General features: G+C 41.8%; 1 protein-coding gene across 1 annotated transcript in view; it reads left to right on the top strand.

Annotated features, from left to right (window-relative positions):
• The window catches only part of FAM227B (family with sequence similarity 227 member B), a 210,409-nt gene that overhangs the window by 147,033 nt on the left and 47,436 nt on the right, over positions 1-15,940 (top strand). The gene's annotated exons all lie outside the window — the stretch shown is intronic.

Below are 15,940 nucleotides of genomic sequence, written 5' to 3'. Positions count from 1 at the left end.
TGTCAGATGTACCTCGGGGTTGGGTTTGGCCCCTGCCATAGTACCTGGACATCACCCCAGGAATGTATGTATATAGTAACTTTTCCCCTATGCCCCTTTTTGCATGTTTTTATTTTTATTTTTTTGCCTACCTCAGTGGACTCATGTTGTACTTCTCCTTTTGTGCTTGGCTTACTTCGCTTAGCTTAATTTCCTCCAATTCTTCCCATGCAGCAATGTAAGATACATGTTTTAAAATATTTTTTTCATTTAATTCATAGGGTTTCTTTGTTTATAAAAATAAAGCAACTTTTTATTGTGAATTGGGTGGAAATTGTCAGAGCAAATCCATCTTCATTCAACAATTCATACAGATTGTGTTGCTTGTTGTTGATGGTGTAACATCTCTTGTCCCATCCCCTCTGTTTCCCTTTTCCATCTCTTCTTTCTTAACCTTTCCTGCCTTCTGACATTTGTTCCTGCACAAAAGCTCCTCTTTTGACCTTGAATGACTGGTTGTTCCAACGAGCGCTGCCTCCCTCGTGTTACCGGTCGCCTTAGAGATCTGTCTAGTGTTTGGCTGGAAATTGAGTCACAAGGGTGAGTTCAGTGTCAGGTTTGACAGGTGACTAACGGGCATGGTCTCAGGGGGCCCACCAGTCTACATCAGATCAGTAAGCAAATGCTATTTTAAAAATAATAATAATTTTCAGAATGGTATTTCTCTGGACTCTGTCATTTGTATCTGTAGAGCACATCATTTAGAATAAGCGTTGATCAGAATTTCTGCCTTGGCTTGCCCTGTAAGAAAGGCTGTTCTCTTTACAAATAAAAGACATAGTCCACTGGAATAGGTACTTCAGGAAAATGTAAAGGATTACACAAAACATTTTATGAAATCATAGATAAGACAGAGAAATAAGGACTGGATAATAATACATCTGCAGCAATTTAATGACAATATCCAAAGGATGTTGTTCGGTTCCCTCGAGCCGGTTCGGACTCAATGCGCCCCTGCATACAACAGAATGAAGCCCTCCCCAGACTTGCACCATGCTCACAACCGTTCTAGGACGAGCCCATCGTTGCAGCCACTACCTTAGTGCATCTCACTGAGGGCTTTCTTGTCTTTGCCGGCCCTGCTAGTTCATCAAGCACCATGTCGTTCTGCGGGGAGTGGTCGCCCCTGACAACGTGTCCAAAGGTCTTGAGACTAAGTCTCTTGACATCCTTGCCTCCAACGAGCATTCTGGCTGTTCTGCCAAGAGAGATGTGTTTGTTCTTTGGGCAGTCCACTTGTTTGTCAGTTGGTCGTTCTGTGGTGGCTTATGTGTTGCGCCTCATGCTGGAAGCTACGTCACTGGAATTTCAAATGCCAGCAGGGTCACACAGGGCGAACAGACTAAGCAAGAACTGACCACAGAGAAGGGCTTCGCCACAGAGAGGAAATCGCCACAGAAAGCATTATGGGCAGAAGTGGAAGTACACTAATTAGCATATCACTATTAACCCGGGGTGCTTCTCTGTCCTTGGGGTGGGCTATGCCCTTGGTATTGTTGTGCACCTTTAGTAAATATGTTAGTAAGAACCTGATTACACATCAAAGAGACTGGTTGCCATCATAAAGCTGGAGTTGTAGCTAACACAATAGGAAACAAAATCAAGAACCAAGAAGATCTTAATTAGCAGCCACCAAGAAGCTAGCTGACTCTGAGCAGGTGAACTATAAAAGGAAGAAATAGGAAGCAAAGATGATGGATCCGAAATCCAGCTACATGGTAAACTTGAAATGTAAATGACTACTAACACATTTCCCCCCAAAGGTGTGAAACGAACCTGTATGTCACTCAAGACTCCAACTCCACCTCCGCTTTCTCTTTCCTCAGACCACTGTAGTGTGAGGTGGAGTGGCCAGCCCCCCACCGCTAGTCACAGGTTCAGTAAGCACAATTGTACGATTGAGATGTATATATATTATATTAAAGTCATCGTGAGTATGAGAGATAGAAGAGAGATTGCAATAATGGGGTCAGACACATTTCATGGTAGTATGCTCATCTCAGCCCTGCTTGATGGTCCACATGGAGAGAGGGGAAGGGAAAGAGGGCAAAGGAACAAGGGAGTGAAGATGGGAGAGGAGAGGAGGAAGAGAGAGAGGGAGAGATCTCTATTGCTAACCCAGGCCTATATACCTTTTGGGGGCATGCAAGCCCACTAATTACAGGTAAAGACATACGTCACAGGAAGGGGTTGCACTATAGGTTATACAGCAATGAGAGGGGGTGGTCTAGGGACATACATGCAATAGTAAGAGGAGGGATTGGGGTATACACGTGACAAGATGGGTGGATCCTAGAGTCAGGATGGCAGCTGGATCTCCATAGGAACCATTAGCAGTAGGGTGTGAACCCCACCTACAGGAACCAAGCTAATGGTCGAGAGCCTTTAGGGAGAAGTACTACATTGTCCCCAGCAGCAGGGAGCAGGGCCTACTCCTTGGTGACTGACTGTCTTCGGGGAGGATGTCTGTAAGCATCTGACCTCCCCCCACAGACCACACAGGGCCTTCCCTCTCATTTTTAATATATTTTTAAATTTTGGTTTTTAAAGGAGCATATTCCATATGGGTGTACAGCCCATCTCAGCAAATGAAATCAGTTATAATATCCCTTAAAACTCCCTATAAATGTGATTCTCGGATATTTTTTCCCTCCAAGCTTCCCACTACGATTTCCTGTCCCTCACTTCTCCTTGCTCCTGCCCGGTCCCTGGCCTCCCCGTAGTCTTCAAGGTCTTATTTTGTGGTGGGAAAACCACTTTTCTTTTTCTTTGTTTTCCCTTTTAAGAATGGTGTCATTAAATATCTATCTTTATAAGATTGGCTAAAGTTGCTAAGCATAATGTTCTCTAGTTGTGTCATGTCTTGCAGTGCTTAAGAGCGTCCTCGTTGTTTATTATTGATGCATAATATTCCATTGTAGGATGTACCAGAGTTTGTTTATCCATTCCTCCATAATCAGAGTTTTTGGTGATTTTTATGTTTTTGCTAGTATGGAAATTGCTGCAGTAAACATAGGTCAGTAGCTGTCTATTCCTGCTTTATTCTTAATTTCTTTAGGGTATATGCACCTGAGAGGAGTTGCAGGATCCTAGGTAATTGTATTTGCATTTGTTTGAGGATGCACCATACTAATTTCCATAGTGGTTATACAATTCTATGGGTCCACCAGCAATATATGAGTCTTCCCATCTCTCTACATCCTCTCCAGCATCTGCTATCTTCTGGTTTTTGTTTTGCTTTGTTTGAATTTTGCTATAAGTGTTAGTGTGAAACGGTATCTCGTTTTTGTTTTCATCTGTATTTCTCGTATGGCTAGTAATCTCAGCCATTTCTCCCCGTGGTTGTTGGCCGCCTGGATGTCATCTTGGGTCCATTGTCTTTCGTGCCGTGTACTCCTTTTTATTTGTATTTTCCTCGTTAAGATGGTGTCGTTTTCTGTAGATTTTGATCATTAGTCCTTCATCTGATGTATCATTACTAAAATTTCCCCCAATCTTTGGGTTCTCCTTGAACTCTTTTGATGAAGTCTTTTGATGTGCCTAAATGCTGTGTTTTTAGAAGGTCCCCGTCCTTTATTTTGTCTTCTGTAGCGTGCGTATTTTTCATTATGGTTGATAATGTGTCTGTGCCTTGTCTTAGGGCCCTTACATTCGTTCCTAGTCGTTCCTTGATGGTCTTGATGGTTGTGGGTTTATATTTAGGCCTTTGCTCCATATTCAGTTCTTCTTTGTCCATGATGTGAAGGGTAAGTCCTGTTTCATTCCTTTCCAGGCGGAGATGCAGTTTTTCCAGCCCCATTTGTTGAAAAGGTGATCTCTTCCCCACTTAATGTGTTTTGGTCTTTTATCAAAAATCAAGTTGAATTTTCTGGGTTCTCATTTCTAATCCATTGGTCTTCCTATCTATCGTTGTATCAATACCAGGCTGGTGGACGACCATGCCTATATAATTGGCTTCTAACTCAGTTTTAAAGACCCAGTTAATAAACTGAAAGTCCAGTATGCATCACTATACTTTGATTACTAAAATAGCAAGCGAAATTAAACAAATAAGAAAGCATAAAATGTAGGCTGCATTTTAATAGATGCAGCCTACCTATCACAAACAAAGTGATCATGCAATTGGCTTGCTGGGCAATGCCTGGAGTGCTGTGTTTGCCAAGAAACAAAAATCGCAAGTTGACTATAAACTAGATTGTCATAGCAATGACTAACACCCTGTGGAGACAAGAGCTTCACTAGGTATTTTCATCATCACACTAACGTTTCATAAGAATGCTTTAAAATGTATAGACTCTTTACCCCTATCTTACAAATGAAGCCTCGGAGAACTTAAGTAACTGCTTGATGTCAAACTTGGGGAGGCTTCTATAGGAATACACGTAAATGTATTTCATTCTCTAGCCTTTTGTTTTTGGTATGGAAATGTCCATATTTAGAAATGCTTAATGTATACATTTTGAGGGCATATACGTTTAGGTTGGTAGTAGTGGGGTTTTGTTTTTTGCTTGGTTTGGGTTTGGCTTTTCTGGGTTTGGGGGTTTGGCATTTAAAAGCAATACACACACACACACACACCGTTATCACCTACCTTCAATATTTCTGTTGAAAATCTTATTGTACTCCTTTGAAGGTAATACATGCTTTTATTCTATTCCAGCTGTTCTTATTTTTTCCCCTTTATTTTTCTTTTTGTTGTTGTTTGTTTTTTAGTCTGAGTATGATATGTACCTAAATTTGGTTTTCTTTGCTTTATTGTCAGAGTTATGGCTGAGCTGTTTATGGCCGCCTTCTTCTCGAGGCAAAAATCTCTATGCCAGGGCTCTGGAGCTGGGACTGAGGTCAATACCCAGCTTCTCTCTGAGTGACATTGCTGGAAGCTAAGCACTCAGTGGAGGACCACCAGGAGCCTGAGATCAGCTTGTCTTGCCTTCCTGGCTTGGCACCATTGCTTCATTGCCTTGTGAACCGGGGAGAGGGTTCCTGGGGCCCCAGCATTCTTAGAATGTCAGGCCCAAGATAGAACCTCCCTTGCCCAAGTAGAACTTGGGCAGAAAAAGGATCCCCCAGCATAATCACCTGCTACTGGGACTTAGTTTCTGCAGCTGGTAGCTTAAGGCAGAATGAGACATGCTGTGATCCTGCTCTTCCCAGTAAGAAAACACTTAAGCCAAATTGCAGAGTGAGGGAGCTGGGCTATATTCTGGGCTGCAGCAGTCTGGGAGAGCCTCGGCTCCTAGGGTGGAACTTGAAGCAAGGAAGTGGTCTTGGCTCAGATATCACCAAAAGCTTCCTTCTCGCTGCGTTTTCATAAATTTAAAAGATAAGTATCTCTTCGTTTGCACCTAGGATCATTTACATGGGCTTGAAATGGGAAGATACTCCTATGGGTTTTCATCAGCTTCGCTGAGGCCGGTCGACCAGGCTCCTTGCTGTCATCCTGACAATGGAACTTTCAAGATTAACTTTTTTGCACCATTTGTTAAAAGCACCATTTTCAATCCTTCACCCCCCCCCAAAAAAAAAACCAACCATATCTGACACACCAGCCTGTGTAATCCAGGAAAGAACAATACCAGCACCTTGATTCTAAACACCCTGTTTGTGGAATATACTGAAACCCCAAAACCATTATAGGATCCCTACATAGGTTGAGTTTCTGGCGAATTCCATTGACCATAGTCTAGGAATGTGAACAGCCTTAATATCAGACAGTGAGCACTGTAAAATGGATTTTAACCGCTGGAGCTAGGCTGGAATGTAATAGTTTGTTATTAGATCTTTCTTTTTATCCATTTTGAATTTTTTTCCAAACTATTTTACTGGGAGCTAATTCCGACATCATACCATTCCATAGTTCAATCACTCTACTAAAATCAGTTTCAAAGTCTTTTCTTTCTTCTTGAACTTCTTGACATCAGCTCCCCTTGCCCACCACCCACTTCCCCCCTCCATCCCCCCAGGAACGCTTATTCTAGTGGTCGTCTTTATAGGTTTGCCCATCCTGGAAAACATAACAGAGTGTCAAGAAGGCTACCAACAATGACAAAATGCAGCAGAGGTAAACCCCAATAGGAAAAAAAGAACACAGAATATTAAAAACCAGATTACTCCCGAATGTATCAGTCACAAGGTTCTAATAGTTCAGGTCAGATTTATCATTTTAATCTACTGTCATCATCTCTCCAACGCTCTCTGTCTCATAAGGTTATTCCCACATCTTAATTGTGAGAAGCGGGAAATCACCGAAGGCTTATTCCCTGTGTGGATCCTGCAAATATGTTTTGGGCTTCCCTTCATCCATAGCCTCTGCACACCAGAATCTCATGATTAGAGCTCTGATACTATTCCCTCCTTTGAATTTCAATTATATACTTTACAATCCTTGGATAACATGTTGGTGTGCCTCTGACATCTCCCTTAGATGGCTGCTTGTTTGAAAACAAACTTTTAAGACACTAGATATTATTCTGTCTGATAGCTGGGCACCATTTAATTTCTTCACTGTCCTTTGCTATAGCACCCATGCCTTCAGTGTTGCCTTCATGTGGGTGAGTGTCAAGCAAGGGCCCTGTCTTAAGAAGGAATTGTTCATAGATTGCCGCGAGGATTAAGTGTGAGCCCAAAAGTCATTCCTGAATTTTTTTTTTTAATCTGCCTCTGGTTCACCTTAGAGATATACTTGTTAATTTATGGTAGAGAATCTTATCAATCATCTCCTTGGAGCATATGGACCTTTGTTTATAATGTCATTGATTAGCCCATGGTACTAATTTTAAAACACTATTGATAGAGGGAGATTGAATAATTATGTGCTAATTACATATAGCAATGCTTGGATTATTCACCTGTATAGAATAAATGCTTATATGACTGAACGCTATTTATACAAAAGATGGGAGTTGGTGGTTAGACAAAACTGACAATAATATTCACTGACCATGTCCTACCCAAGTCCGTGGGATGAATATGTCTCTTAATACAGCAAGGAGGGCTGTTTTGGACTAGTGAGTCAATATTAGTCCACCTACACCACAGTTCCATATTCCTGGGATCGCTCTCTGCTGCTTCTTCACACTTCATGTCGTTTTAGTTCAAATTCCTCAAGTCACAGGTATGTTTGCAATAGAACCTCCTTCATCTGGTGGGGTTGCCACATCTCATCCGTCTGGCGTGGCCTTGGGAGCATGTTTTGCGTCTGGAAGATCCAGAGCACGATGTCCCAGTGTTCTATGGCCCAGGGCCTGGGTCCCCAGGAGTGATGGATTCTTGTTTGATAAATATTTTCTGCTTTCTTTCCTATTTTCTCCGTTTTATTTGGTCAATGTTGCATCCTTTTTTATTTTCGTTTTCTATGTTTTCTATATAGGGAAGTCAGGATGGGTGGCTATATGAAGATAGCAACAGGGGACACAGAAGGGGGGATGGTGGGGAAATGGGGATGGACAGCACTGGGGACAAGAAAGGAGAAAATGGTCCAAAGTAGATTGTGGTGATGATCACACGTTCCTTCTCATTATGATTGAACTATTGCATTGCGTGATATATTAATTTATATCTCAATAAAGTTATTTTTTTAAAGCATACGTTCTGGGAAAGGTTGAAAATAAAACAGTGGGAAAAGATAACATAAGAGAACGAACTAAGAGAAAACTGTATAGTAATACTCATATCACACTATTCAAAATGTAAGGAAAATGGCATTGAAAGGATAAAAAAAGATTACCTACTAAAAAATAAATAAATTGAAAGGCTGCCTACTGATGAAACAATCCAACAAGCAGACATAGTAGCGTGAGCGCATATATTCTTTCTGAGTGGACTTCTTCCACTTACTGTCACTTAAGCGTTTGAAATGTGCTTCTCAGCGAGAGATTTCTTTTATTATTATTTGTTGAGGGAACTTCTGGAAATGCCTGTGTTCATTGTGATGACCGAGCCACATTGTCAGTGGGCTTTTTGTGCAAGAAGAAGTTCAAACAGTTTTCATTTCCTTATTGAACATTTTATTGTGGAGTAGGGGAAAGGTTACAGACGTGTTACAGGTGTGCTTGAAGTAAAATCTGGTTCATGTAGTGGGATTTCTGCATTGTACCCCTCTGATGTGGCTTTCGGAGCATGTTAGTTGTACATTCAACAATAGATGCACATGTGGTCCACAACATTAGGTGCAATCCCTCCGTGTAGCAGCACTCTTCCGCATGAGTCCCCATTTCCAAGCATCCTCCATCCCTGGGCCTTCCTGACTTGTGAGTTTTGACCGTGGACAAATGCTGCCCTTTGGGCCTTGTATGGTTGCTTGCTTTCGGTTGTGTTCCTCACAGGTCTTATTTCCACTTTATCACCATATCTGTCGTTTGACTAAAAGGTGGGTTCAATTCAAGGTTTGAAGTGCTCCCACCCATCCCTACCAGCCAGTAATTCTGGTCAATTTTATGATGTTGAGTTTTGTTCTTACATGTTCTCTCACTTTGTCCAGGGCCACCTTCTAGGTTCTCAAACAGCAGCATCAATAGCGGGAGCCAGGAACCATCCATTTCTTTCAGTCCCAGAGTAGTGGAGGCTGTGGCTCTGGTGGTACATGAGACCGTTGGCCTAATGGTTTCCTGAAGTCTTTGATTTTCTTCACTTTCTTTTGTTCCAGACAGGAGGAGACCAAAAGTCGCATTCTAAATGGCCACTCATAAGCTCGGAAGACCCCAGTCACTGCTCACCAAAGTTGGAGGCAACACACGTCTTTGCACACTAGGTAAAGCCATTCACCTAGATGCCCCCAATACTCTGTTCCTAATTTCCCAAGCTCAGTGATTCATCCCCTCCAGGTTTTGGATACGTCTAAGAAGTTTGCCTAACTTTGTCCCTTTTATTCTCTCCTATAGAGATAGATAGATTCACAGCCCATACAGATGTGTTTTTAGAAATAGTCCCTGCCAAACCTCTACCCACCCATGGGTGTACTCCCATTCACTATCCCGTATCTGTTCCGCTTGCTTGCCTAGCTATGTTTCCACTTGTCGGCTGTTGCTTGTTTTCACTGATCACGCAGGATTGTGTGTGGTCGCTTTTGCTGCTGGTGCCTTGTATTCCTGTTCTTCTCCCAGGGGCTCCGCTTGCCTTTTCACAGTGTGCAGACACCTCCCCTTATTGTCGATTAGCTTTCCCTTCACCCACGTGGGTGATCTTCCTTCCCTTCCACTCCCATTCAGGATAGCTATCAACCAATGAATCTTCTTATCGTGTGGGAGTCTTATGTACTTGGACCGAATGTTAGACCAACATAATAAAAAAGGAATTATTAAGAGCTCCCCAAGTATACCTTATATCGCATAATGTTTAAGAAACACTTTCTCTAGACCAGTGGTTCTCAACTTTACTAATGCCCTGACCCTTTCATACCGTTCCTCATGTTGTGGTGACCCCAACTATAAAATTATTTTCGTTGCTACTTCATCACTGTCATTTTTCTACTCTAGTGAACTGGTGACCCCTGTGAAAGGGTCATTCGACCCGCAAAGGGGTCACGACCCACAGGTTCAGAACCGCTGCTCTATACCATTCTATTCTTGCCCATGTACTTCCCACTGTACTATAGCAGAGCCAATTATTTTAAAAGTAAAATTGAGCCTTTGATCATGTTATAGAAGCACTCAGTCTTTCTTCCTGAAGAAGTGTCATTAAGAAGGACAGGTCTTCCCAAGATACCAACTCTTCAGACCCTATAAATTCTGTTAGTGTCTTGTGGTCGTGCAAGTGAAGCTCCCGATGATGCTCCTGTTCTTGGTGTGATTGATTTGAAGTTTGGGTTCAGTAAGTCTCAGCAGTCAGAGTAGGAGCTTGCTGGCAGCCAGATGAAAGGAACTGGGATTAGCAAATTCATAAGAGCCAATTCTCATCTGAATCATTCATTTTAACTATTAATTGTTCACTCATTTAGAAAAAGCTTGGTTTAATTAAAAGCAGAATGAAATTTTACAAAACTTGATCTTAGAATATGGGCTTATTTTAAGGCTTTTTGTTAGTGGTAAATATTGAGAATCCACCCAAGGAAGATATTTGAGAGCCTATAATTTACTCTTTTTAAAATAATAGAATAAACTGCTTGTTTCATTGTTCAGTATGGAGTTCAGATTTACGGTAAGCATTATGATGGAAACCTTTGGGTGAACGGGTAGGACTGCCACTGCGTCACTAGGATTTTGGCTGGAAGTTTTCCCCTTGGAGCCCAATGGCTGCAAACAAAGAGGGGAGGACCTGGGTGAGCCACAGCACCCTCCATTTAACAGGGGCATGAAGAGGAGGAAAACACAATGAGCTCTTGCAAAACTTTTCTCTCCACAGTAGTTGACCTCTCCACCACGTCTGAAAAGGAAAGCATTCATGACATTGACCGCCCAAAATGTGGCTCTTTGATCACTTTGATTTCACAAAGTCAAGGTTTGGGGTTTTCTAATGAAAAATGCTCAGCTTCACTCCCATATACTAACAAGTAACTGCATTCCTTGGCTCCTTCCACCACCACCACCATCCACCCCCATCAGCTTTCTCATGGTCGAATTGATTGGCCCATTCCCATTGCTCTTACAAGTGACCACAAGTGGACCAACAAAAGGTTTGGAGCTTTGGGCAGAGAGCTTCTAATTATTAGATAGCAATAAATAAAAGACACACAATTGCTTTCAACTTCCAGTAGACTGTGATGTTGCCTTTCTCCTGAGCAAACAATCCATGGGGAATGAACCTTACGATAATCAAAAATAATTAGGCTCATTAACAGCTTTATGACTTAGGTGGTAAAACCACATCACTGGACTCATTCTTGAAGCAACTATAGTATGGAACTAAACTAGTAATTTCACACCAATTATTCCAATGATTCTCAAAAGAGATTCGAGCTTAGTCCTTATTTCCTTACAGACACATCTTTAAAAGCTGTCTACCGTAGGATAAACTCCATCTTGCTCTCTTTTGTTGCTTTTCTTCTTCACCCTCTTAAAGTGAGGACATTCCCTAAAGTAGCCTATTACTGCAACCAGGGTGGTCTTCCCCCGGTCCTGCTCAAGTGCTGCCTCGTCAGACCCAATCCCTGTGCCCACACCATGGCCCTGAATCCGTTCTCAGTTTCCAACCTTGCAAATTGGATTCGTGATTAAGTCCTCACCCATCTCTAACCACTTCATCCCACAGTCTTGGTGTCATCCTGTACTTTTATTTCTGACGCATTCTATTTTGGGTCTTCGTCTCATTTGAACTTGGTAATACATGTTGAACTTCTCATCAGCATTCACTGCAGATGTGTTACCAACGGAGTTTATTATAATCACCTCCTCAAAACAGAGACTGTAGCCTTTGGAGCTTGCGGTGTTTTTCATATCGTTCGCAAGAAGTGTGTGTTGAATAAATGTGTAAATAAATGAATAAATGGGAAACAGCATATTTAGGCTCAAGAATCACGTCTGTGGTTACATCCAACCTGCTTGTTGTTGATGTTAGGGGCCATAACATCTACGGGGCACTCTGGTCCTCGTTTTTGCAAGACAGATTGGTTTGTCCTTTCAGTCCTTCCTGGTACTGTCAGTATGCTCCATCACCACAATTCAAGTGCCTTGATTCTTCTTTGGACTTCCTTATTCAGACCCTACTAAGAGCTAGATCAATTTGTTCTACCTCTGCGTGTATTAAATTGAAGCGGGAGAAAATAAAACAAGCTCACAAGAGCTGAAATGTGAACTCGAGTATATCTTACCTGAATTTAGAGACCTTCTCAAGGAAAGATTTGACACACTGAACACTGAAGGCCGAAGACCAAAAGACATCCAGGACAATAAACATGAAGAAAACAAAAGCTCATTAAAAAGATAGGAACAAAAAGGCAAAATGGATATCAGAATCTGAAACTTGGCTTTGGGTGTAAAGTAGCAAAAGCCAACAAAAGAAATGATGAAGTAAAAGAATGAAACAAGAGATTTCAAAGGGTGACTTGAGAAGAAAAAGTGGTAGAATGAGATATGCAAAAACCTGGATTAGAAAATCAAAAGGGAAGGGCACACTTAGCATTTCTCAAGATGAAAGAACAGGAAAAAAAGTCCACGCTTTCAATTCTATGCCATTGGGTAAATTGTTGATGTTATTGATACAGTTGCCTCATCTTCCAGGGAGATGATCAACTATGTTTTTCTTTTTTGTTTGTCTCGTTGTTGTTATTTTAGAGTTGCTTGTTGTTTTGTTTTTCTTGTTGGTTTTTGTTTTTGTCATAAGATGACAGCCAAAGTAAACCAGAGTTGTTCATAACCCATGGATAAGCAGGTGGATTCTGGGTTCCCACTTAATTCTAGCCCCAATCCCTGATTAGTTCTTATAACATGGCTGCTTGAGACTCACCTTCATGGAATGGTCACCTTCATGGATAAAGGTTCCACAGTAAAATGTGATGAAGGAAGCAGATGGTACCTAGCTATCGATTGGAATAGTGTCAGGGGTCTTAAAGGCTGTATTTAAACAAGCAGCCATCTAAGTGAGATTTCCACTAAGTCCACACAGAACAAGCATACCAGCCTCTGTGATCCAAAGATAACAATAACAAAAGTCAAATATGATGGCGGGAAAAGTATCAGCGCTTAAATTGTGAGCACCCAATTTGGAGAAGGCTATGGAGGACAGTGGAAGCCCAAAACGCCATCTGCAGCCTGTCTAGTCAGACTAAGCCCCTGGCAGATCTCCTCTGGCCACAGGCCAGGTCCTTGAACAGCTTTACCGTCAGAGAGATATTATTGTAAATCGATTCTAATGATAGTTAATATGACATCTGATCAGTTGACCTCCCTCTTAACCCATCCAGAATTTGCTCTAGGCTCAAGTATTTCTTGCTTTTTCCACAAGAGAAATTTCCTCTCTGGCTTTCAAATATTGATGATGGTCTTTTCTTTCTTACTGTATGTTTATTTCTATCTTTATATTGTTATTTTCTTCTTGCCTCCCTGTTTTGTTTTTGTTTTTTTATTGTTTCTGGTGTGCTTCCCAGTTTGTGCAGCCTAGAAGGAGCTGATGCATAGAACAATAACTGATGCAATGGGTTTTCCTGGCTGGAGTAAGGGTGGGGTGGGGAATTGGGGAGCAAATAATGAATGCGAGCGGGGAGGGAGCACTAGAACTGATTGTGATGATGTATATGCAACTCTTTTTAAAAGTGACTTAACTACGGAAGTGTATAACATATGATTATTATATCAAGAAAACTACTAAACAACAAACAAAATCAGAAGCCAAAGTTGACCGATGGTAATCATGGTAAAGGAGGAAGAATTGTTGCTGAGGGGGCATTGAGATGAAGTTCAAGGTGGTGGAATAATTTGGAAAAGGATATCAATAATGGCTGCACAACATAAAGAGTATAATCAATGCACTAAATTATACATGTAGAAGGAGTTGAATTGGAGAGTGTTTCGTTGTCTGTATTTTTTCCACAATAAAAAAAAATTACATTTGGGGCTAGCCCCAATCCCAACTATGTGGACACACACACACACACACACACACCCCACACACCTCAAAAGAATGCACTTCAGAGGACAGCACTGAGGCTACAGCTTGAGGAGAGGGGCACATCTGATTAGAGCACATGGAGAAATGAAAAGGTATGGAGAGGGAGGGGAGTACATCCTGGCCCATCAAGCCCTGAGGATGATGTTCCTGCTCGGAGAAGACAGTGCAGAGAGGACCATAGGGCCAGCCCCACCGCGAGACACGACATCCCTCACTAATCCATAGCATTGAGGGGGACAATACTGGAGACACAGTGCTGGAATTGTACACAATCTGACCATATCACACTGGGGCAAAACACTATGGGCATGCAATAGAGCAGCAAGGGGAGCAAAGTGATGAAATCCCCAGGGAATACCAAAAACAGACTGTGGAGACAGTGTGACACCTCATTAGACTCGACTGGAAAAACTCATAATGGCCAACAAACAGACCTTGAACTATTTATAGGCCTTTCCATTTTTGTCAGTGGCTTTCTTTTTGTTGTTGTTATTGTTTTGGTGTTCTTGACTTCCTTTGTTGTTTTATTTGGTTTTGCCAGGGGTTTGCGCTTATTATTGTATCTCCTTGTCTATCTAGATAAAACAGGCAGGATAAATAATTCGGAGATGGAAAGAAGGCCACAATGTTTCTGGGGGGATTTGGGAGAAGGGGAAGTAGGAGAAAGGAAGGGGCGTGGTGTGGAACCAACCCAGGGACAAGGGAACAGCAAGTGAACTAAATTCAATGGAGAGGACATAGGATGCCTAGTGGGGCTTAATCAAGGGCAATGTAGCAGCGAGGAATTACTAAACCCGAATGAGGCCAAACATGATGGTGGGACAAGAGGAAAGTAAAAGGAAATAGAGGAAGGAACCAGGAGGCAAAGGACATCCATAGTTCTAAATACAGGCATGTGCATATATATAGGGGCGGGGGAATAGAACTATGTACTCATAACTATATGTTAAGAATTAAGGTTGCAGATGGACATAGGGCCTCAACTTAAGTACTCCTTCAACACAACAACACTTGTTCTAACAATCCGGCACTCTGTGATGCTCACCTTCCCAACACGATCTCGGAAGACAAAATGGATGCATAAGTAAATGTGGTGAAGAAAACTGATGGTGCCCAGCTATCAAAAGATATAGCATCTTGGGTCTTAAAGTCTTGAAGATAAACAAGCCGCCATCTAGCTTAGAAGCAACAAAGACCATATGGAAGAAGCACACCAGCCTGTGTGATCATGGGGTGTCAATGGGATCAGGTACTAGGCCTCTAAGACCCAGAACAAAATCATAATCAAAACCATACCCAAGGTGAATGGGGTAGAGGGGTGTCTTAGAGTGCAGACCCAAAGCCCATCTGTAAACAATTGGACATCCCCTCATAGAGGGGTCACAAGAAAGAAATGAGCCTGTCAGGGTGCAGTATAGCACCGATGAAACACGCAACTTTCCTCGAGTTCTTTGGTGCTTCCTTCCCCCCACTATCAGGACCTCAAGTCTACCTTACAAATTGGATTAGTCCAGAACATGCACGCTGCTACCGATAAGCACCCATAACACAGGGAATCCAGGCTAGATAACCCCTGAGGGTCAACAATGAGAGTAGAATAGGAGTAGAAATACCAGGAGGATAAGAGGAGGGTTGGGAGAGAAAGGGAGAATCGATCACAAGGATCAACTTAGAACCCCCTCTCTGGGGAGACAAACAACGGAAAAGTGGGTGAGGGGCAACGAAGGACAATGTAAGATATGAAAATAATAATCTATAACTTATCAAGGGTTTGTGAGGGAGGGAAGGGGAATAAAGAAGGAGCTGATATCAGGGGATCAAGTGGGAAGAGAAGGCTTTGAAAATGATGAGGGCAACATATGTGAAAATGTGCTCGACACACTGGATGGCTGTTTGGATTGTGATGAGATGTAAGAGCCCCCAATAAAATTATTTAATTTAAAAAAAGTGGACAACAGCATTTAAAAATCACACTAATAATAATGAGTACAAGGAAGAAGAAAATGTTCTAAAATTGATTGTCATAATGATTATACAACTTTTCTAAATATGATTGAACTATTGAATTGTATGAGATGTGGATGAAGTGCCAATAAATCTGTTTAAAAATCACACAAAATGTACAGAGAAGAGCCATCTGAATCTGCTCTAGGCATTTGTTATACAACCAATGTAAACATCAGGCCAAAATCCAGACTTTTGATAAGAAACTAAATATGTCTATTCTGACATAACAGAAGAGACGGTATGAAAGCATTCTCTGGAGAAAATATTGAATGAGGCAGAAAGCATCAAAAGAAAATGGAAAGAGTAAGTGACTGTAGATACAAAAGATTGATGTTCAATTATTTTAGGAGGTAGC

The sequence above is a fragment of the Echinops telfairi genome, unplaced genomic scaffold, assembly GCF_000313985.2.
Source record: "Echinops telfairi isolate 266 unplaced genomic scaffold, ASM31398v2 ScPeMD7_8;HRSCAF=38, whole genome shotgun sequence".
In the NCBI taxonomy this organism is placed as follows: Eukaryota; Metazoa; Chordata; class Mammalia; order Afrosoricida; family Tenrecidae; genus Echinops; species Echinops telfairi.
This window is presented reverse-complemented; position numbering and strand designations above follow the sequence as displayed.